General features: G+C 46.6%; 1 protein-coding gene across 2 annotated transcripts in view; it reads right to left on the bottom strand.

The window, feature by feature from the left end:
• Positions 1-21,070, bottom strand: part of LOC140719402 (protein kinase C and casein kinase substrate in neurons protein 3) — a 79,668-nt gene extending 58,598 nt beyond the window's left edge. Inside the window, exon 1 of one of the 2 annotated variants that reach the window (XM_073034031.1) lies at positions 20,714-21,070. The gene's annotated coding sequence lies outside the window, so the exon portion shown is untranslated. The remainder of the gene's footprint in view (positions 1-20,713) is intronic. The other variant, XM_073034032.1, reaches the window with a different exon arrangement.
• Between the last annotated feature and the right edge of the window lie 4,120 nt (positions 21,071-25,190).

The following is a 25,190-nucleotide window of genomic DNA, read 5'->3' on the forward strand; positions in this document are numbered from 1 at the left end:
TGACTACAAAAAAAGGGGGGGGGAACCCATTAGGAATCAACCCCCGGAGCAATACGTCTTACCATCATCTATATATTTATATAAAGAAAAAGAATCATCAACCGCCAATTCATATTTATATAAAATAAGATTGGAAGGAAACCATATAAAATAATTCAAATTAAATGATAATATTTGGCATATGAGCCCCAACTTCTCTCAAAATCGAATCGGGGATCAAAAGTTCTACTTCTAATTTTTTCCAAACTGAGACATAACATTACCTGAGAAAACCATTCAATTAATGTAGGGACAGAGGTATCTTTCCAGCTCACTAACCCTTTCAGGCTCCTCGTACTGTATCCCAGATCTGATCCGTCTTGTTCTGCTTTCTGATGCTGTGGGACTGGTTTACAGCCAGATTAGAGAGCATGAGTTCCTCAGTTTAATGACAGAGCACAGATAAAGCCGAACTTTCCCTGGGCTGTTCTAAACACAGTGGGGATATTATTCCTGCTTTTCATTACCACAATGGAACCAGGTCACAGATAGGATAAGGGAGACCTTGAGCTCGAACACCACTTGGAGCCAAACCCCCACCCACTCAGTATCTTCAGGGCTTCCGCTGCTGCCCGTTTGATTCAAGTGATCTTGCTGTAGCTTCCTGATACCAGTCCTTTGCACAGTTTCTGACCAGGGTCTGAGCTGCAGAATGTGTGGAAAATCTGATCAATTTCTCCCTAGGCTGCATGTTAAAGAATAAAGTAAACAAGACTGTTGATTTCAAAATGACACAACTCCATCCTGGGCATGGAGGTTTCATCAGGAAGAGAGGCCTTCCCCTTTCAGATCTGCTGCACTTTATTCAAGTTGGCTTTTTCCGTCTATTATTTAGATTGGCAAATCTCCAAATCAATAACTGTCCAATGCAGCCAGAGTGCAGTTATAATCTAACCCCGCCACAGTCCCATACAATCACAGCATAGTTACCAAGGGGGGTGGGGGGGGGGGGGAAAGACACTAACATAGTGGCTAGCACAATCACTTTACAACACCAGCAATCACCGATCAGAACACCTGTCTTCCTGTCCGCCCAACCCCACACTCCTGTTTCCCCATCTGACCCCAGAAACCCATCTCTCTGAATCCACACACAGTGCCCCCATCTCCTTAACCCTGCACACCCTTCTCCCCACCTCTCCACCCCACACAACCGTCTCCCCACCTCCCCAAACCCACATGCCAGTTTCTCTGTCTTCACACACCCGTCTCCCTGTCTACCCAACCTCACACACCCATATCTCCGAACCCTCCTCCGCTTTCCTCAGGGATCTGCGATTCTCTTGTCCATTCGTCCCTCTCCACTAATCTCTTTCCTGGCACTTATCCCTGCAGTGGCCAAAGTGCTACGCCTGCCCATTCACCTCCTCCCTCACATCATTCAAGGTCGCTAACAGTCCTTCCAGGTGAGGCAACACTTCACCCGTGAATCTGCTGGGGTTTGTTTCTGCTGCTGTCTGTAAGGAGTTTGTATGTTCTCCCCATGACCACGTGGGTTTCCTCCAAGTGCTCCGGATTCCTCGCACATTCCAAAGACGTATGGGTTAGGGTTAATAAGTCACATTGGCTCTGGAACCGTGGTAACACTTGCAGGCTGCTCTCCGCACAATCCTTGCTGATTTGATTTGATGCAAAAATGACACATTTTGACTGTAGGGTTTTGATGTTTCAATGTACATGTGGAAAATTATACTCCTCTCTCTCTCACCCATCCCAACCACAGGGTAGTAATTGACCACTGCAGCCTCGATCCCACGTTTATTCTGAACCAATCTCAAGCAACAAACAAGTTGCAAGAGAAACTCAATGGATCATGAAGCATCTGTGGAGAGAAATGGACAGTTGATGGTTTGGTTGAGCATCTTCATCGCTCAGTACAATCTTTTGGTCGAGAATCTTCCCCTCCCCTCCCCCCCACCATTTTATTCTGTCATCTTCCCCCTTCCTTTGCAGTCCTGAAGCAGGGTCTTGGCATGAAACATCAATTGTTTATTTCCATAGTTCCTGCCTGACCTGCTGAGTCCCTCCAGTATTTTGTGTGACTTCCAGCATCTGTAGAATTTCTCACGTCTATGATTCGAGACTCTTCATCAGTCCAGATTTTGGATCTCAGCCGGAAACATTTGACTCCCCACTTCCCTCCCTTTATTCCTATCAGCTTCCATCTTCTTCAGCCCTTTGTCACCTCCACCAATCATCTGCCAGCTTCTGACACCATTCCCACTCCCCCACCTGCCTAGCAAACCCCGCCTCACTAGCTCTTGCTCCACCTGAAGCCAAACACCATCTATAAATTCACTGATGACACAACTGTTGTTGGCAGAATCTCATACGGTGACGAGGAGGCATATGGGGATGAGATAGATCAGCTGGTTGAGTGGTGTTGCAACAGCAAGCTTGCACTCAACATCAGTAAGACCAAGGAATTGATTGTGGACTTCAGGAAGGGGAAGTCGAGGGAGCACACACTAGTCCTCATCAAGGGGTCACCAGTGGAAAGGGTGAGCAGTTTCAGATTCCTGGGTGTCAACATCTCTGAGGACCTCTCCTGGACCCAACACATTGATGCAATCAAGAAGAAAGCAGGCCAGTAGCTTACTTAATGAGGAGTTTGAGGAGATTTGGTATGTCACCAAAAACTCCAGCAAATTTCTACAGATGTTCCAACTGCCTGTATGGAGGAGGGGCACTGCACAGGATCGAAATAAGCTGCAGAGAGTTGTAAGCTCAGTCAGCTCCATCACGGGCACCAGCCTCCATAGTATCCAGGACATCTTCAAGGAGCAGTGCCTCAAAAAGACAGCATCCATCATCAAAAGAACCCCAGCACCCAGGTCATGCCTTGTTCTCATTGCTACCATCAGGAAGGAGGTACAGAAGCCTGAAGGCACTGTGACGTATCCCGTAACTGGATCACTTACCAGCAAAGATAGAGAGGTCCGCTGAAGTCTGATGGTACCATTTTTAAACGTTTTTATTTATAAAGGGGCACAAAAGGAAGGTTAATACAAACATTTTGATAACATACGTCGTCAATACTCAATCTAAAGCGCAGGTATAGTAATAATCAATCAGAAATAAGCTCTATCGTTGTCTAGGGGATAATATATTGTCCATTTGGAAATATAACAGTCATTCAAAAGTCTGCAGGCTTCAGCCTTTTGGGAACCGCTGAGTTTCCCGTGTTGGAGAGAGAGAGAGAGAGAGAGAGATTGGTGAGAAAAGGAACACTTGCCCGGGTCCTTACGAAGCAAAGCCGTGGAATCAGGGGAGCAGGCTTCCCTGTTGTTAGTTAAAAGCGGTTTTTTTCTGTGATTCCAGCCACAGACTCCCAATTCAGAATCTAACGCACGTGGCTTCCCGCTACGACGGGATCGCTATCGTGTCTCCTTGGTGCGTCTAAAGGGGTCGTCCCCCCCAGACCCTCCTTTATACTTCCTCACGGGATCGCAGGTGTCAATCTCTCTCTCAAACAGCCCACTTTGCCCGAGGGCTTTACACGTGGTCTTCATGAGACAATAGTCAAGGTCGCCTTATTCTGCATCCCGGTGGAACGCAGTATTCAGCACGTCTCTCTCTCTCCCATTTCCTGTGTCTATCAGCACGTCTCTCTCTTCTCTTGGGTCATTGACCCCCCCCCCCTTCACTAGGGCTCTTGCGATTCTCACAAAGGAGGGGGGGTGGTATCATAACAGCACACACTCAATGATTCAAGAACAGCTTCTTCCACTCTGCTATCAGATTTCTGAATGGACATTGAACCCATGAACTTTACTTTTTTAAATTTCTATTTTTGCACTACTTATTTTAAAATATATATACACATACACACACACTTACTGTAGTTGGTATTTTTTCCTATTATTAAGTATTGCATTGTACAGCTGCCGCAAAGATAACAAATTTCACCACATGTGCTGGTGATATTAAATCTAACTCTGATTCCCCACTGATTCAATCTCACACTGGTCCCCCAGGCCTTCCCACCAACAATCCCTTAATGTTCCTGACTGTGCCATCTTTCCGGAGCGTTTTCCCTGACCTCCCTTGCACTGTGACTGTTTTCTGCAGGAATGTGTTCTCTTGTTTTTCTCAGAGGCCCCCATGACGAGACACCGGGGGCTGTTGGCCACAAACACTCAGTGGCCACTTTATCAGGAATACCTCGTTAATGCAAATATCTGATCAGCCAATCATGTGGCAGCAAGTCAATGCATTAAAGCATGCAGGCATGGTCACGAGGTTTAGTTATTGTTCAGACCAAGCATCAGAATGGGGAAGAAATGTGATCGAAGTGGCTTTGTCGGTGCCATATGGGGTGGTTTGAGCATCTCGGGGACTGCCAACCTTCTGGGATGTTCATGCACAACAGTCTCTAGCGTTTACAGGGTATAGTGCGAGAAGCAATTAAAAAAAAACATCCAGTGAGTGGCAGTTACATGGGCAAAAATGTCTTGTTAACGAGAGAGGTCAGGGGAGAATGGCCAGACTGGTTCAAGCTGGGAGGAAGGCAACAGTAAATCAAATAACCACAGGTTACAACTGTGGTGTGCAGAAGAGCATCTCTGAACGGGCAACACGTTGAACCTTGAAGTGGATGGCCTACAGCAGCAGAAGACCATGAACATACACTCAGAGGCTACTTTATTAGGTACAGGGGGTGGGGAATAAGTGACTACTGAGAGTATAAAACAGACCTGGAGAGGATGACAGGGTAAGAAAGTAGGAGGAGAGTTCCTCCAGCATTTTATGTGTGTGCTGTTCAAAATTTCCAACATCTGCAGAATCTCTGCTGTTGAGGAGATCCATTGGAGTGCAATGTCTGTATGGAGTTTGCATCTTTTCCCGATGATTACTCAGCTCCTAAGTCGTGTGGGTTGGCTGATTTACTGTCGGCTGTAAATTAGCCCTAGGGTGAGGGGTATAATCTGGGAGGAGTTAATGGAGCATGAGAAAAATAGTGTTTGAATGAATTTACTCTTGAGAGCTAGCATCAACTCGATGGGCCGAATACTCTGCATCATAAAGAATTATGAAATCTCAATATGAAGCTACATATCAGGTTTGTCAGGGCTTAGCGTGGCGGCCCGGCTTGAAGGACCTACCTAGAGAAACCGGGCATCTCAAAAGTAAAATAAAAAAGTTTAAAATAAAGAACTTGGAAAGAAAGGATTGGAAAAAACTGCGGAGGGTTGTAAACTCAGCCAGCTCCATCGTGTGCACTAGCCCGCCCAGCATCCAGGACACCTTCAAAAGGCAAAGCCTCAAAAAGGGAGCCGTCCATAATTAAGGACATGTCTTCGTCTCATTGCTACCGTAAGAGAGGGGTACAGGAGCCTGAAGATACACACTCAGCCTTTTGGAAGCAGCTTCTTCCCCTCTACCATCAGATTTCCGAAGGGACACTACCTCACTATTTTTGCATTACTTATTTGATTTAATTTATTATATACAATATATATTTCTTATTCTAATTTAGTACTGCACCGGACTGCTGCTGAAAAACAAACTCACGACATGTGTCAGTGATATTAAACCGGAGTTTCGTACAGTGAAATTTTCCAGCACTTAAAAAGCTCCACCCAGAAAACTGATCTATTTCTTTTTTTTTAGAGACACGGGAGGGAAATGGAATTTTTGTTTTTGTCTCCCAGCTTCAACACACTAATCGTGCTCTCCAGCGAGAAGCAGCTCCCCACGTCCAACCAGCTCCAGCCCAAACTCCACGCCAATGAAAACTTGCAGCACAGTCAGCTGTTTCTCTTGAAGAACTTTCCCTCTTTTCAATAAAAAAAATCTTGCCAGAACTTTATGCTCATTTCAGGGGAAAAGAAGTGAAATTAGAACCACGGGGGAAATACTGGGTTAACTTTTGGCCCGTGCTCCAAAGCGCACTCCGCGGAGATAGTGATGAAACTTTATCCTTAATAGCCGGTAGCCTCAAATAATTGCCGCCGCCTTTAATTTCACGTTGCCTCCCAGATCTCCCCTCCTTCTTCCCCGAGGTTTGATGTCACGTGGAGAGTTCTGGCCGGGTTCGGTCCAAGTCTGTCGCATCGCTCGGCTCAGCCGCTAATTGGAGAAGGGAGACAGAGTCTGTTTGGCATCAAAACTGACAACGTAGAACTGGGGCAGCGGGACGGTTTCTTTGACTAAACACTTCCCTCTCTTGCCAATGGAAAAGCATCGGATCTGTGCTGCCACACAACTCAAACGATTATCTGCTGACTCCTACATAAGCAGCACAGGGTGAGCTATTCGGCCCCTCTATCTGCTGTTCAAAACCGATCACTGTCTTCACCTCCACTTACTCAACAATCCACAAATGTATCTATCCCACTTTTGGTGACTCTGTCCAAAGATCCAAAAGACATAAGAGCATAACTTGGCAATTCAGACCATCAAATCTGCCCTGTCGTTCCATCACGGCTGATCTATTATTCCTCTCAACCCCATTCTCCTGCCTTCTCCCCATAACCTTTGGCACCCTTGCTAATCAAGAACTTATCAACCTCTGCTTTAAGTATATCCAATGACTTAACCTCCGCAGCCGCCTGCGGCAATGAGTTCCACAGATTCACCACCCTCTGGCTAAAGAAATTCCTCCTCATCTCTGCTCTAAAGGGACGTCCTTTATGTCTCCAACAGAACGGCTCTCTGCTGGGGAGTCACCATCACTGCTGCCCTGTCTGTTTTCATAGAGTAATACAGCATAGAAACAAGCCATTCAGCCCAACTGGGCTGTGCTGACCAAGATTCCCATCGAAGCTATTGGCCTATATCCCTCTGAACCTCTCCTATCCACGTGCTCGTCCAAGCACCTTTAAGTGTGGCTAATGTACCTGCCTCAATCACTTCCTCTGGCAGCACATTCCTCATATGCACCACCCTCTGGGAGAAAATATTTCCACAACCTACAGACTCACTTTCAAGGACTCTACAACGCACGTTATTTTTAAAATTTGCACAATTTGCCATCTTTTGCACATTAGTTATTTGTCAGTCTTTGTTTATACACAGTTTTTCACAAGTTCTATCGCGTTACTATATTTTTTCCTGTAAATGCCAGCAAGAAAATGAATCTCAGGATTGTATATGGTGTGTACTTTGATAATGAATTTACTTTGATTTTAAAAACGTGGCCCCTCAGATCCGCATTAAATCTCTTCCCTCTCACTGAAACCTCCGGCTTTTGGTTCTTGATTCCCCAACCCTGGGGGTGGGAGAAAGACTTGTACACATTCATTCTATCTGTAGTTTTACACACCTCTATTGTGTCAGCCCTTATTCTCCCACACTTCAGTGAAAACACTTCTCTCCATAACACAGTCCCTCGAGTCCCGGCAACATCCTCGTACATCTCCTTGGCACTCTTTCAAGCATAATGACATCCTTCCTACTGCAAGGCGACCAAAACTGAACCAAGCGCAGCCTCACCAACCACAGTGCGAAGCCCCAAATCCTGCACTCAGTGCAACTAAACTATATCGGTCCTTGTTCAACTGGTGGTGCTGTTCTTTCAGCAGAGGAGGGGGTTGAGGGCTTGATGTTGTAGCTGTTTATTTTTGAGAGGGAGGGGTTGGTGTTCCAGCTGCTGTTCTCCATGTGGGCAATCTGTTAGTGTTTTTTGTTCGGGGGGGGGGGGGTTGGATTTGCAAGTTTTGTTTCTTTTTCCTTTTTGTGCAGGGAGGGGGGTTTGATGTCTTTTCTTTCAACGACTGCCATGGTTTTTCTGTATTCCATAGCTATCTGGAGAAGACCAATATATTGGTCATGCATTGTACATGCATACTTTGACAATAAACTGAATCTTTGAAGATTCAGATCGCATTGAAACATGCAGTGCAATTTATTATTTACCTTAATAACCAGCATAGCAAGTGTCACCACACACTCCACTGCCAACATAGCATGCCCACAATGTTCAGCAGAAATAGATCAACAAAATAAGCCCCTCCCTCCCACACACACAAACTGTCCTCTAACCCAGGAAAGGCCATCTCAGGGCCTCCAGTACACCCTCTACCCTCCAAGGCTGGACCAAGAGAGACTGAAGAAAGGGAAGACCATAGTGTGTGCCTAGTGGGTGACTCTGTGGCACAGCAGGCAGAGTCACTGCGTCACAGCGCCAGCGACCCGGGTTCAATCCTGACCTCTGACATTGCTTGTGCGTAGAGTTTGCATGTTCTCCCTGTGACCATGCGGTTTCCCCCCAAGTGCTCCAGTTCCCTCCCACATCCCAATGACACACCGGTCAGTAAGTTAATTGCTCCTGTATTCCACTAGTGTGTGGAGGGACAGGATTTTATTGTGGGAAGGGGGAGTTTTTGGGAATGTGCAAAAAATAAAATAGGATTGGTGTAAATGGGTGGTTGATAGTCAGCACAGACTCGATGGGCTGAAAGGCCTGTTTCTGTGCTGTCTCTCTCTACGAGACTCTATCACCTCCTCCTGCTCCCATTCACCTGTGTTCCCCTGCAGGATTTCCCTCTCTACCACTACTAAAATTAAGGTTAGCTGGCTTGGCTCCTCTGCACAGAGTATGTGAGAGTCACCGGGGAAATCTGTGACGTTACAACTTACTGTGCTGCATCAATGCAAGAAACATCAGTGATGAGGAAAAGGCATTTGGCCATAGAGCACATACAAATTAGTGGAGAAACTCAGCAGGTCAGGCAGCATCTGTGGAGGGAGTTGCACAGATGACGTTTCAGGCAGTTCCCCTCCATAAACGCTCTCTGACCTGTGGGGGGGGGGGGGGGGGGGGGTGTGTGTGTGTGTGTGTGTGTGTGTGTGTGTGTGTGTGTGTGTGTGTGTGTGTGTGTGTGTGTGTGTGTGTGTGTGTGTGTGTGTGTGTGTGTGTGTGTGTGTGTTGCACAGGGCTGGTAAAAGCTGAAGAAAGTTACAAACTCAGCCAGCTTCATGATGGGCACTGGCCTCCCTAGTGTCGAGGAAATTCTCAAAGAGCAGTGCTTCAAAAAGATGGCATCCATCATCGGAGAGAAGATGAGGCAACTGTGGCTGATGAGGAAAGTCAAAGGCGGCATAAAAGCAAAAAAGAGGGCATATAATAGAGCAAAATGTAGTGTGAAGTTAGAGGATTGGGAAGCCTTTAAAAACAGAAGGCAATTAACAAAGCCATAGAAAGTGAAAAGATGAAATATGAAGGTAAGCTAGCCAATAGTACCAAAGAGGATACCAACAGATTTTTCAACTATGAAAAGTAAAAATAGGCAAAGAGGCCATCAAACCACTGGAAAATGACACTGATGAAGTAGTAATAGGGGACGAAGAAATGGCAGACAAACTATGTATTTTACATCATTCTTCACTGTGGAAGACTCTAGCAGCATACCAAAAATTCTTAAGGGTCAGGAGGCAGATATGAGTGTAGTTGCTATTCCTGAGAAGGTGCTTGGGAAAGCTGAAAAGTCTGAAGGTCACCAGGACAACATGGACCACACCCCAGGGTTCTAAAAGAGGTGGCTGAAGAGATTGTGGAAGCATTAATAATGCTCTTCCACGAATCATTGGATTCTGGAAAGGTTCCAGAGGACTGGAAAAGTGCAAATGTCACTCTACTCTTCAAAGGGGGGGGGGGGGTGGAGAAGGGAGAAGAAAATAAATTATAGGCCAGTTAGACTGACTTCAGTATTAGAAAGATGTTGGAGTCCATTAAGGATGAAGTTTTGGGGTACTTGGAAGCACATGATAAAATAGGCCAAAGTCAGGTTGGTTTACTTAAGGGAAATCTTGCCTGACAAATCTGTTGGAATCCTTTTAGGAAGTAACAGGCAGTTGTTTGTTTGGATTTTCAGAAGACTTTTATCAAAGTGCCGCACATGAGGCTGATTAACAAGATAAGAGCCCTTGGTATTGCAGGAAGGACACTAGCGAGGATTGAGGATTGGCTGACAGGCAGGAGGCAAAGGGTGAGAATAAAGGGGGCCTATTCTCATAGAGACCACTTCTTTGCACATATGTCAATGATTTGGAAGTCAGAATTGATGGCTTTGTGTCTAAGTCTACAGACGATCTGAAGATAGGTGAACGGGCAGATAGTGTTGAGGAAACAGGGAATCTGCAGAAGGACTTGGATTGAGAGAATGGGCAAGGAAGTGGCAGATGGAATACAGTATCGGGAAGAGTATGGTCATGCAATTTGGTAGAAGGAATAAAAGCACAAACGCATAAATGGGGAAAAAAAAATAAAAAATCAGGAGGTTTAAATGGACTTTGGAGTCATTGTGCAGGATTTCCAAAATGTTAACTTGCAGGCTGAGTCAGTGGCAAGGAAGGCAAATGCAATGTTAGCATTCATTTTGACAGGAGCAAAATATAAAAACAAGGATGTGATGCTGAGACTTTAAGGCACAGGTCAAATCGCACTTGGAATATTGTGAGCAGTTTTGGGCCCCTTATCTAAGAAAAAATGTGTTGGCATTGGAAAGTGTCCAAAGGAGAATAATTATAATGACTCTGGGAATTAAAGCTTCGATGTATGAGGAGCATTTGATGGTTCTGCACCTGTACTTGCTGGAGTTTAGAAGAACGAGGGGATGCCATTAAAAGCTATGGAACATTGCAAGGCCTAGCTAAAGTAGATGTGATTATTGCTATTCCAGTCAAGATGGCACCTGCGTACAACACTCCCATGGTCGATGTCTTCTGGATAGATCATGAAATCATATATTTCACTTCTTTTATGTCCTTTACATTTGTTTTTCATCTTGAGTGTGATTCTGGAACTGTTAGAGCCTGTGATTTGCAGTTTAGATACCGTTTGGGTGTTTCAACACTCTGCAGTCTCCAAGAGGAATCTGGGAGGCAGAGGCAGCGGGCGCAAATTTCGTGGTGAGAAGACTGCAGGGCGGGGCGGGAGTGGCTGTCCGACTCCATTTCGCTGATTAAAGCTTTCATTGTCTGCCGATTAAAGTGACGAGGGAGACTCAAACATAGTGGCGAATGCAGAGGGTGAGCGCTGGCTGCCTGTATTTTGATTGCTGGTGGGATCACTCTGCTGCCGGACAGGGGAAAATGTCTTTTGATCACTGGTCAGATTACTCTACTGTGGGACAGGGGAGAGAGAGGCTGCTGCTGTGTCCGGAGAGTATCACCCAGGTTTTCTGCGTTTTGGATATGGACTTGGACTTTTTAAAAAAAGTCTTATAGTTTTTTTTATGTTCTGTGTTTTTCACTCAATCTTTTTCAATTTTTGTGTGTGGGGGAGGGTCTTTGGGTGGGGGGGGGGGTCAATGTGCCTGTTCCATTTTTGTTGGTTTTTTTGTACTGAAGAGGGAAAATTTGTGGGTTGATGATCGTGCTGCTGTTCTTTTCTATCTTGATTTTGTGGCTATCTGGAGAAGAATTTCAAAGTTGTATACATTGATAATAAATGAAACTTTGAAGATGTTTCCTATAATGGAGGAGTCTAGGACCAGAAGGCATTATCTCATAATAAGGGCCATAGATTTAGAACAGACATGAAGATGAATTTCTCCAGCCAGAGAGAGAGTGGTAAATCTGTGGAATGCATTGCCACAGGTGGCTGTCATTGACTGTATTTAAAGCGGAAGTTGATAGGTTCTTGATTAGTCAAAGGTTATGGGGTGAAGGCAAGAGAATGTGTGTCAGAGGATTAATAAATTAGCTATAATGGAATGGTGGACTAGACACAATGAGCTGAATGGCCTAATTCTGCTCCTATGTCTTATGATCTTATTAAGGACTCCCAATACCCAAAACGTGCCCTCTTCTCATTGCTACCATCAAGGAGGAGATACAGGAGCCAGAAGACACAAACTAAGCACTTTAGGAACAGCTTCTTCCCCTCTGCCATCAAATTTCTGAACGGATAATAAACCCGTGTGCTTTTTTTCTTTTTTTACACTACTTAAAGTTATTACATTTCTTACTGTAATGTATAGTTTTTCATGTATTGCAATGTACTGCTGCCACAAAACAACAAATTTAATGACAAATGCCGGTGATATTAAACCTGATTCTGATTCATTTACAGAATCTCTTGTATTCACAATTTGCATTTAAATGGATTGTCCTTTTCTACACTTTCTTGTAAAATTTGTGTACAATTGATGTTTTTGGTTTTCCTGTGAGTGCTGCTGTAAGGAGGATTTTCATTGCATCATAATGGAATGGTGTACTAGACACAATGGGCTGAATGGCCTAATTCTGCTCCAATGCACACCCATAATTGTGCAGATGATAATAAACGCCACTTTGACTTTGACTTGGATCGTTGGCAGTTGCTAGAACAGTGTTAACATTGTACAGAAAGTCAGTGACAAGAAGTTTATAGAAACACACACAAAATTCTGGAAGAACTCAGCGGGCCAGGCAGCATCTATGGAGAGGAATTGAACATAAGGGTCTCGAGCCGAAATGTCGACTGTTCATTCCCCTCCACAGATGCAGGCTGATCGGCTGAGTTCCTCCAACATTTTATGTGTGTTGCTCAAGATTTTCCAGCGTCTGCAGAACCTGTGCCTCTGATTAGCTGTGTAAACCTTTCCCACGACAGGCCCAGAGCTGTCCACATTACAGAACTAATTGGGAGTGGCTCACACAGCTCCTCAGGGCTTTTCTGTTCTGCCTTGCGGTAAGATAATTCCTGATACTTTGTCCACATTCCTGCCCCATCCTTATACACCAATGTCTGAACATCTGTCAGAATGCACCTTGAATATAGTCAGTCTAATGGTGGCCCCATGCCTTGCTGATATTTGTAACTACAACACTATGTTACGGGGGGGGGGGGGGTGGAAGAGAGGGGGAGGGGGAGGGAGAGGGAGAGAACACATTAAAGTGCAGTATTTGGGGGGAATGCTCAAAGAAAGAGTGCACTTTTAAAGATGCCCAGGCCATACTCTCTTCTCACTGCTGGCATTAGGAAGAAGCTGCAGGAGCCTCAGGTCCCTTGCCACCAGGTTCTGGAACAGTTAATACCCCTCAACCTCAGGCTCTTTAAACAAAAGGGATAACTTCTCTCACCGCAACACTGAACTGATTCTACAAAACCATGGACTCACTTTTAAGGACTCCACAACTCGTGTTCTCAATATTTATTGCTTACTTTTTTAAATTTTCCTTTTGTATTTCCATTTGTTGTCTTTTGCACATCAATCACTGTTCTGTGCGGTTTTTAACTGTTTCTATTGTCTTTCTTTCCATTTACTGTGAATGCCCACAGGGAAATGAACCTCAGGGTGATTATATGGTGACATATGTGCAGTCGGATAATAAATTTACTTTGAACTAAACTGATGCTATTAATGTAGTGATAGCATAGCAAAGACAAAAGGGTAAACTTTGAGCACATCTACAAAGAGTGCTGCTGCAAAGTTCAAAGTAACTTTGCTATCAAAGTACATATATGTCATCACATACAACACTGTGATTTCAGTCACAAAAACACAGCATTCATTATCAAGGGCCCCCATCACTCAGGCCATGAGGCCATGCTCTCTTCTCGCTCCTGCCGTCGGGAAGGAGTTTCAGGAGCCTCATGACATCAGACTCTTGAGCCAAATGTGATAACTTCAACTCACACCAACACTGAACCGATCTGTGGCACAGGCACAGAGCTTCAGATAGACAGCATTCACAGGAAAACCAAAAACATCAATTATGCACAAATTTCACAAGGAAGTAAAGAATAATGAAAAGGACAATCCATTTAAATCCATCAGGTGAAATCTCAGAATTTCACCTAAATCTATGGACTCACTTTCAAGAACTGTACAACTCGTTCTCAGTATTGTTTTTATCCCCCTGTTTATCAATTCATTTATCCATTCATTCATTTATTTAGTGCAACTTGTCTCTTTTGTGCACATTGATTATTTGTCAGTCTTTGTGTTGCTTTTCATTGATCTGTTGTATTTCTTTGTTCTAATGTGAATGCCTGCAAGAAAACAAATCTCAGAGTTGCATATGTACTTTGATAATAAACTTACTCTGACCTTGGTCCCTTCATTGTGATGGAAGTTCTGAATTTGTTTTATAAACAGGAATACTTCAATAATCTGCTATCCAATTTTTCCAAAATCATGATGATTCACCAGGCTGTGATTCCCACAGAAGAGTCACGGGGGCGGGGGCCTGAGTCCCCAGGGAGCCCTTTAAACATATAGACTAATATCGTGGAGAGGGAAACAGGCCCTTCAGCCCATTGAGCCCATGCTGACCATCAAGCACTAATCCTGCATAAATCTTAGAATTTTATATTCTCCATTGCCCCCCCCCCATGATTCTATCCCTCTCTCACACTCTTGGGGGCAATTTAGAGCAGCCAATTAACACTCTGACTCAGCCTTTGGAATGCGAGAGGAAGCAGGAGGAACACACGCATCGGAAGAATGTGCAAACTCCACACAGACAGCACCAGATGTGGGGATTGAACCCGGGTCCCTGGCACTGTGAGGAAAATCGGCTCTGCCCACTGCACCAACCCCCCAAGCCACCCAAAAGTTTATTAGGGACGTGCAGCATCTAAATTAAGTTTACTTATCACAGGCACCTCAAAACATACAGTGAAATGTTATTTATTTACTTATTGAAATACAGTGCAGAATAGGCCCTTCTAGCCCTTCAAACTGCACTGCCAAGCAACCCCCGATTTAATCCTAACCTCATCACAAAATTAACCTCCTTATCAGTCTTTGGACTGTGGGAGGAAACTGGAGCACCCAGAGGAAACCCATGTGGTTACAGGAGAGTGTACAAACTCCTTACAGACAGTGGCAGGATTACAGAAGGCGTCGCTTGGCTTGCTCTGTTCCTCCCTCCCACCCACAAATCAGGCCGTCTTCCTTGCCCACAATCTTTTGACAATTCTATCCCCTCGCACAACTCAGGTTCTCTTCTGCTCTGCTGTTGGCTGGCTTTGCCTTTCATTGTGAGCTCAGCTTGTGCACAGCAAGATTTCAACTGCCAATATTATCATGTCACATACCACCGGGCTCAAGGATAACTTCTACCCTGCTGCTATCAGACTTTTAAACAGATTTCTCACATGCTAAAAGATTATTATGTCATAATATCAACACTATCACATCAAGTTGATTAGATTAGATACTTTATTGATCCCAAAGAAAATGATTGTCACAATAGCATTACAAGTGCACAGATATACAGTATTAGAATAGAATTTAAAAAAAGTTACTTCAAACAGTCTAACAGGAGGGGGGGTCATCACTTCCCTGGCTATAGTTTGACTCATTATAGAGCTAATGGCCGAGGGGAAGAATGACCTCATATAGCACTCTTTGGAGCAACACGGTTATCTTAGCTTATTACTGAAAGTGCTCCTCTGTTCAGCCAAGGTGGCATGCAGAGGGTGAGAGATTTTGCCCAGAATTGCCAGGATTTTCCACAGGGTCCTTTATTCTACCACAGCCTCAGTGTGTCCAGTTTGATTCCTATAACAGAGCCAGCCTTTCTCATCAGTTTATTGAGCCTGTTGGCATCACCAGTGTTGATGCCATTGCCCCAGCACAACACCACATAGAAGATTGTACTGGCGACAACAGACTGGTAGAACATGTGAAGGAGAGGACTGTACACTCCATAGGACCTCAGTCTCCTCAGGAAGTCGAGGTGATTCTGGCCCTTCTTGTTCACAGCCTCTGTGTTGGTTCTCCACTCAAATCTGTCATCCAGTCTTGTAGGTCTTCAGCATCAATAGTAACAGGGAGCAATGCAGGCTCAGTCTTCCTAAAGTCCATCACTATCTCCTGTCTCTTACTGATGTTGAGCTGCAGATGATTCATCTTGCACCATTTGACAAAGTCCTCCACCATGGCCCAGGATTCATCCTCCTGTCCTCCCCGTGTACACCCAACTACTGTCGATTCATCAGAGAATTTCTGCAGATGACATGACTCAGTGTTGTATCTAAAGTCTGAGGTGTACAGGGTAAACAGGAAGGGAACCAATACATCACCCTGTGGGGTCCCAGTGCTGCTTATAGCCAGGTCTGACACACAGCTCTGAAGCAACACAAAGTGTGGTCTGTCAGTCAGGTAGTCCATTATCCAGGATACAATGCAAGTGCCAACCTGCATTGAATGGAGATTTTCCCCCAGCAAAGAGGGCTGTGTGGTATTGAATGGAGATTTTCCCCCAGCAAAGAGGGCTGTATGGTACTGAATGGAGATTTTCCCCCAGCAGTGAGGGCTGTATGGTATTGAATGGAGATTTTCCCCCAGCAGTGAGGGCTGTATGGTATTGAATGGAGATTTTCCCCCAGCAGTGAGGGCTGTGTGGTACTGAATGGAGATTTCCCCCCAGTAAAGAGGGCTGTATGGTACTGAATGGAGATTTTCCCCCAGCAAAGAGGGCTGTATGGTATTGAATGGAGATTTTCCCCCAGCAGTGAGGGCTGTGTGGTATTGAATGGAGATTTCCCCCCAGCAAAGAGGGCTGTATGGTATTGAATGGAGATTTTCCCCCAGCAGTGAGGGCTGTATGGTATTGAATGGAGATTTTCCCCCAGCAGTGAGGGCTGTGTGGTATTGAATGGAGATTTTCCCCCAGCAGTGAGGGCTGTATGGTATTGAATGGAGATTTTCCCCCAGCAGTGAGGGCTGTATGGTATTGAATGGAGATTTTCCCCCAGCAGTGAGGGCTGTGTGGTACTGAATAGAGATTTTCCCCCAGCAGTGAGGGCTGTATGGTATTGAATGGAGATTTTCCCCCAGCAGTGAGGGCTGTATGGTATTGAATGGAGATTTTCCCCCAGCAGTGAGGGCTGTATGGTACTGAATGGAGATTTTCCCCCAGCAGTGAGGGCTGTATGGTACTGAATGGAGATTTCCCCCCAGCAGTGAGGGCTGTGTGGTACTGAATGGAGATTTCCCCCAGCAGTGAGGGTTGTATGGTACTGAATGGAGATTTTCCCCCAGCAGTGAGGGCTGTATGGTACTGAATGGAGATTTCCCCCCAGCAGTGAGGGCTGTATGGTACTGAACGGAGATTTTCCCCCAGCAGTGAGGGCTGTATGGTATTGAATGGAGATTTTCCCCCAGCAGTGAGGGCTGTATGGTATTGAATGGAGATTTTCCCCCAGCAGTGAGGGCTGTATGGTATTGAATGGAGATTTTCCCCCAGCAGTGAGGGCTGTATGGTATTGAATGGAGATTTTCCCCCAGCAGTAAGGGCTGTATGGTACTGAATGGAGATTTTCCCCCAGCAGTGAGGGCTGTATGGTATTGAATGGAGATTTTCCCCCAGCAGTGAGGGCTGTATGGTATTGAATGGAGATTTTCCCCCAGCAGTGAGGGCTGTATGGTATTGAATGGAGATTTTCCCCCAGCAGTGAGGGCTGTGTGGTATTGAATGGAGATTTTCCCCCAGCAAAGAGGGCTGTATGGTACTGAACGGAGATTTTCCCCCAGCAGTGAGGGCTGTATGGTATTGAATGGAGATTTTCCCCCAGCAGTGAGGGCTGTATGGTATTGAATGGAGATTTTCCCCCAGCAGTGAGGGCTGTGTGGTACTGAATGGAGATTTCCCCCCAGTAAAGAGGGCTGTATGGTACTGAATGGAGATTTTCCCCCAGCAAAGAGGGCTGTATGGTATTGAATGGAGATTTTCCCCCAGCAGTGAGGGCTGTGTGGTATTGAATGGAGATTTCCCCCCAGCAAAGAGGGCTGTATGGTATTGAATGGAGATTTTCCCCCAGCAGTGAGGGCTGTATGGTATTGAATGGAGATTTTCCCCCAGCAGTGAGGGCTGTGTGGTATTGAATGGAGATTTTCCCCCAGCAGTGAGGGCTGTATGGTATTGAATGGAGATTTTCCCCCAGCAGTGAGGGCTGTATGGTATTGAATGGAGATTTTCCCCCAGCAGTGAGGGCTGTGTGGTACTGAATAGAGATTTTCCCCCAGCAGTGAGGGCTGTATGGTATTGAATGGAGATTTTCCCCCAGCAGTGAGGGCTGTATGGTATTGAATGGAGATTTTCCCCCAGCAGTGAGGGCTGTATGGTACTGAATGGAGATTTTCCCCCAGCAGTGAGGGCTGTATGGTACTGAATGGAGATTTCCCCCCAGCAGTGAGGGCTGTGTGGTACTGAATGGAGATTTCCCCCAGCAGTGAGGGTTGTATGGTACTGAATGGAGATTTTCCCCCAGCAGTGAGGGCTGTATGGTACTGAATGGAGATTTCCCCCCAGCAGTGAGGGCTGTATGGTACTGAACGGAGATTTTCCCCCAGCAGTGAGGGCTGTATGGTATTGAATGGAGATTTTCCCCCAGCAGTGAGGGCTGTATGGTATTGAACGGAGATTTTCCCCCAGCAGTGAGGGCTGTATGGTATTGAATGGAGATTTTCCCCCAGCAGTGAGGGCTGTGTGGTATTGAATGGAGATTTTCCCCCAGCAGTGAGGGCTGTATGGTATTGAATGGAGATTTTCCCCCAGCAGTGAGGGCTGTATGGTATTGAATGGAGATTTTCCCCCAGCAGTGAGGGCTGTGTGGTATTGAATGGAGATTTCCCCCCAGCAAAGAGGGCTGTATGGTACTGAACGGAGATTTTCCCCCAGCAGTGAGGGCTGTATGGTATTGAATGGAGATTTTCCCCCAGCAGTGAGGGCTGTATGGTATTGAATGGAGATTTTCCCCCAGCAGTGAGGGCTGTATGGTACTGAATGGAGATTTCCCCCCAGCAGTGAGGGCTGTATGGTACTGAATGGAGATTTTCCCCCAGCAAAGAGGGCTGTATGGTACTGAAGTACCTCAGGGCTGAAGGATAGCTTCTATGCTGTTGCTCTGACTCCTGAACTCATCCAGTCGAAGATGAACTCTGGGTCTCCCAGTCTACCCCTGTCATGGTCTTTGCAATTTATTTCTCTACCTGCACTGTACTTTCCCTGTAGCACTCTATTCTGCATTCTGTTTGCCTTCTATTCCCTCAATGTACCTACGTACGGAGTGATCTGTCTGGATGGCGCACGAAACGAAAGCTTTTCACTAATTCCTGGCACGTGTGACAAGAACGAGGGAGCAAGGTAGTGTAGAGGTTAGTGAAATGCCTTACAGTGCCAGCAACCCGGGTTCAACTCCAGCTGCTGCCTGTTAGGAGTTTGCAGGTTCTACACATGACCCCGTCGGTTTCCTCCAGGTGCTCCGGTTTCCCGTCACGTTCCAAAGACCAGAAGACCATAAGATATACGAGCAGAATTAGACCATTTGGCCCATCGAGTCTGCTCCACCATTTCATCCGCCCACCCCTCCCCCCAATCCAGCTGTATGTCAGCTGGACTGTTCCACCCAGAGTGAATGTCCCTTTAAGGAACAACTCAATCCTTCCATACAGGAAAAGGAACAGTTCCCTTTCCAACGCAGCAACACCGCTCACTGCCAAAGTTGTTCCAGGATTTATAAAAAGCCGAGGAGAAGGGGGAATTACTCCCTCCAGACCTGGCCAGTGTCCAGTGCGCAAACTCTTGACAAAAGGCTGTAAAGTGATAGCTGGTATGAAATAGTCAAAAGCAGCTGAGCAGATATTGCCAGGTCCCTCCTGCCCAACGCAGTCACAGAGAAAACTGATTTTATTTTTAACTGTGTGGCGAGCGAACCAGATATGTACATCCACACTGAAGCATACAGACACACACCGACACACTCCCCTTACACAGACATCGGGACACAAACTGACACACTCCCCCCTCACACATTGAGACACACACCGACACACTCCCCCCCACACATTGAGACACACACCGACACACTCCACCCTCACACAGACATGGGGACACACACCGACACACTCCCCCCTCACACATTGAGACACACACACCGACACACTCCCCCCTCACACAGACATGGGGACACACACCGACACACTCCCCCCTCACACATTGAGACACACACCGACACACTCCCCCCTCACACAGACATCGGAACACACACCGACACACTCCCCCCTCACACATTGAGACACACACCGACACACTCCCCCCTCACACAGACATCGGGACACACACCGACACACTCCCCCCTCACACATTGAGACACACACCGACACACTCCCCCCTCACACATTGAGACACACACCGACACACTCCCCCCTCACACAGACATCGGGACACACACCGACACACTCCCCCCTCACACATTGAGACACACACCGACACACTCCCCCCTCACACAGACATCGGGACACACACCGACACACAACCCCCTCACACATTGAGACACACACCGACACACTCCCCCCTCACACAGACATGGGGACACACACCAACACACTCCCCCCTCACACATTGAGACACACACCGACACACTCCCCCTCACACATTGAGACACACACCAACACACTCCCCCTCCCAGACATGGGGACACACACCGACACACTCCCCCCTCACACAGACACCCATATATATTCTCTCCCCACACACACACACAGAAGCTGTGACACACACCAAACACCCCTGCACACACTCGCACACGGCCATTCACATTAAACATACTTCCTCCCACGCTGAAATATTACCTCACACACAAACACCGACATTCTCCCTCACACACTCCGCTTCACACGCACACCCCGACATCGTCCCCTCACGCGCGAACCAATTTTCGTCAGAAGTTCCGGCGAGGTGGTCAGAATGCCAGCAGATATATAGGCGTAAATCTTTTAACAAGGCTCACCTCAGGCTCTTGCCGGCTCCCCCCTCACCCCCCAGACGGCGGGTGGCACTCGGGTGTCAGCTCTGGGGGTGAGCTGGTTACACAAGTGGCTCCACAACACGCCCGTGAAACCTTGCGGAGCAGAACCAGCCCACCGTTGGCTTTTGCGCCTGTCCTGTTGCTCCCGTTCCTCCTCTCTCCCTCTCCGATTCCTCACGGAGAACGCCGAGGAATGCCTCCCTCCCGCAACGAGCATGTGCAACCCACGGACAGAAAACGTCACGGGTGTGCGAAAGATTCTGGACCGGGAGGGAACAGGCAAGACTGAGCTCCAGTGCTTTATCTTAAAGGAGGCACGGTTCCGAGACCTTCTTCGTGTCCTCTCTGGAAGCCACTAGGATAATCTTATTAACTTGGCAGTCTTTCAAAACCTCACTGGAAACACCAACTATCACGTACTGAAGTCTCTCGTGAACTCTCTATCTTCTCTTTCTCTCTCACCCACGCCCTCCCTCTCCTCTTTCCTCTCTCTCTATCAATCTATCTCTCTCTCTCTCCTCCATCTTTCTCCCTAACCACCCCTTCCCCACCCTCCGTATCTGAGTGCCCACTTTTCACAGAGGAAGGCCATCAGTTTTGACAAGGATGCCTATCACACACTCTGGCAGACCTGATGATGGGTCCCCGCCCAAATCCTTTCCATAGATGCTGCCCGACCTGCTGAGTTCCTCCAGCATTTTGTGTAGGACCAGTGATAACCTGGAGCATGTCAACTTCATGGAGGAGATGGAGATGTTGGAGGTACTGAAACTCAAGAAAGAGGGTGAATCTCCCAGGCCTGACCAGGTGTTTCCAATTGGAGGGGGATAGGAGAGACAGGATCTACCATCATTTGGAAAGACAAAGACTTGATTATGGATTGTCAGCATGGCTTTGTGCATGCCTCATAAAGGGGTGGCCAAGAGGATTAGTGGAAGAATGGAGGATAGAAGTAGTCTGAATGGACTTTAGAAAGATTTTTGACAAGGTCCCACATGGGAGGCTGATCTAGAAGTTCAGATCACATGGTGAGCTGGCCAGTCGGAGGGTGGAAGAGGATTGATTTTCAGAATGGACACTTCTGACCAGTCATGTGCCATGGAGATCAGTGCTGGGTCCTCTGATGTTTGTCATATATATAAGTGATTCAGATGAGAATTGAGGTGGAATAATAAGTAATGTTGTAGATTGGTGGTGTCGTGGACAATGAAGCAGATTCAAGGCTCAAATTTCAAAATAAATTCAATGTCAAGATACTGTAGTGTCACCATATACGACTCTGAGATTTATATTCTTGCAGGCATTCACAGTCAAACAAGGAAATACAACAGGACTGATGGAAAAACAACCAATGTGCAAAAGAAAACAAACTGCAAATTAAAATAAACAAATAATAGTAAATGAACACTTAAATAAATAACCCTGAGAACAAGAGTTGTAGAGTCCTTCAAAATGAGTCCAAAGATTGTGGAATCAGTTCAGTGATAAGTTGAGTGAAGGTATCCATGTGGGTTCAGTAGCCTGATGGTTGCAGGGTGATAACTGTTCCTGACCTGGTGGTGTGGGATGCAAGGCTCCTGCCCCTCCTTCCTGATGGCAGCATTGAAAAGCGAGGATGGTCTGGATGGTGGGGGTCCTTGATGATGGACACTGCTTTCTTGTGGCAGCGCTCCTTGTAGGTGTGCTCAATGGTGGGGAGGACTTGGCTTGTGATGGACCGGACTGTGCCCACTGTATTAGACCGTTGTTAAATATTACAACAGCATTTTGTGTTTGTTGCTCAAGATTTCCAGCACCTGCAGAGCCTCGGTAGGGAGTTCCCAGGACAGGGGTTGAATTTCTCACTGGTAATTTCTCACCCTTTCTGTAATTTACCCATTTGTATGGAATGTTCTGGCCACGTTCTCACCAGTTAACACCGAGCTAACTCCAGGCAAGAACACCCCGGCCCGTATTCACCTTTGACCCAGTGACCATGGAGGAGGAACACTTCCTGGTTAGGTTGCAGGATTGAGAATCAGAATCAGAACCAGGAAGGATCAAGTTTATTCACTGGCTTAAATGACGTTAATTTGTTGTTTTGCAGCAGCAGTACAGTGCAAAGACATAAAAGTTACTGTAAATTACAAAAATGCATAAATAGAACATTGAACAAAGAACAGTGTGGCACAATCCTTTGCTCATGGTTGTTGGGCTGACCCTTTAACCTTCTCCAAGATCTACCTAACCCTCCTACATAGCCTTCACTTTTGCTTTGATCCATGTGTCTGTCGAGAAGTCTCTTAAATGATCCTAATGTATCTGCCTCTACCACCACCCCTGGCAGGGTGTTCCTTGCACCCACCACACTCTCTGTTTAAAAAAAAACTACCTCTGACGTCCGCCCTACGCTTTCCTCCAATCACCTTAGAATTACATCCTCCCAGGTTCAATACTGCTGCCTGGGATAAAAGGCACTGGCTGTCCGCTCTATCTCTGCCTACGAGCATCTTACACACTTCTGTCAAATGAGAGGACTAACGAGGTGTCTGTTCATGGGTTCATGGACCGATCACAGTGACCAGGAATAAGCTGTTGATCAATTGTTGGATGTGGCTCTTCATGCTCCTGTGCCCTGATGATTGTAATGAGAAGATTGTAATGATAGGTATATGGACAGGAAAGGAGTGGAGGGTTATGGGCTGAGTGCGGGTAGGTGGGACTAGGTGAGATTAAGAGTTCGGCACGGACTAGGAGGGCCGAGATGGCCTGTTTCCGTGCTGTGATTTTTATATGGTTATAAGAGGGCTTGTTTCAGATGGTGAGGGTCTTTAGTTTTAGGTGCTGTCTTCTTGAGGTACTGCCTCTTGGGATGTCCTCCAGTGTTGTTCTGGCTGAGCATTACAACTCTCTGGTTTCTCCTATGCACACTGCCCTTGACCATGGTGGTTAAGTTTGTGGGTTTGGGAGGCCGCCTTGCAGTAACCTTGGGCTGTAACACAGCGTGCTTTGTGGCTGGCACAGAGGGCAGGAAGGAAATGTTTAGGGTGATGGATGGACTGCCTGTCAGGACTCATTACACAGCTATTGTCCTCTCCCAGGGTGTGTGTGTATGTGTGTGTGTCTGTGTGTGTGTGTGGCTGGACGTTTGCCAATGGCTGTAAATCACCTCGTCGCTCACAGGCCATGAAACTCAAACTCAAGTCTTTCTCCTTCTGATGAAGTCATCAGGAGTAGAACGAGGGCTGATCCTACGGAGGAGTATAAATTCATGAGGAACACAAGATACATTCAGTGACCACTTAATCAGGTACACCTGTGTACCTTCTCATTAATGCAAATACCTAATCAGCCAATCACATGGCAGCAACTCAATGCATTAAAGCATGCAGACATGGTCAAGAGGTTCATTTGTTCAGATCAAACATCAGAATGGGGAAGAAATGTGATCTAAGTGACCTTGACTGTGGAATGATTGTTGGTGCCAGATGGGGTGGTTGGAGTAACTCAGAAACTGCCGATCTCCAGGGATTTTCACGCACAGCAGTCTCTAGAGTTTACAGAGAATGGTGTGAAACAAAAGAAAAACATCCATTGGGTCGCAGTTCTGCGGGTGAAAATGTCTTGTTAGTGAGAGGAGTTCAGAGCAGAATGGCCAGACTGGTTCAAGTTGACAGAAAGGTGACTGTAACTCAAATAAACATCCGTTACAACAATGGTGTGCAGAAGCACATCTTTGAACGCACAACATGTCGAACCTCGAAGTGGATGGGCTACAACAGCAGAAGGCCACAAGCATAGACACAGAGGCCAGTTTATTAGGCACCTCCTGTACCTAATAACGCGGTTACTGAGTGCACGGTGAAGGCACAGTCTTTTTCCCCAGAGCTGAGAAATCGAGGGCACCGGTTTAGGGTGAGAGGGGAGAGATTTAACGCGTACCTGCCAGGCAGATTTTTTCACCCAGTGGGTGGTCAGCCTATGGAACGGGCTGCCAAAGCAAGTGGTTGAGGCAGGTACATTGATGACATTTAAAAGGTGTTGGTGTCCGCCGTTCCTGACGATGCCGTAACCTGTTTGGTAGTGAAAAAGCCATTGCACCAGGGCAGTTCCACTCCCTCGGCCTGAAAAACCTTGGTGCAATGGTACAAGGAATCATCATGACTGGAGACTTCCTGGGCTGCAGTAGGTAGCCGTGACGCCTTCTGGCCTTGTCGTGCCCCTCGCTCTCCACAAGGCGATGCAGCACCACCTTCCTGGCCATTCGATCTTGTAGTTGGTCTCATCTGCCCAGTCAGCCAGAACTGGCTTCGCATGCTGGGGTAGGCATTTCCGTATCTCACTGGAGTTGGAGGTACCCGGTTATCCTCATTTCAAAGGTACTTAGACAGGTACAAGGATGGGAAAGGTTCGGACTGCAGTGGTTCCCACGGACCCGTTGGTTAATGGTATTGGTCCCTGACATAAAAAAAAAGGTTGG

The sequence above is a fragment of the Hemitrygon akajei genome, chromosome 31 (genome assembly GCF_048418815.1).
Source record: "Hemitrygon akajei chromosome 31, sHemAka1.3, whole genome shotgun sequence".
NCBI lineage: Eukaryota > Metazoa > Chordata > Chondrichthyes > Myliobatiformes > Dasyatidae > Hemitrygon > Hemitrygon akajei.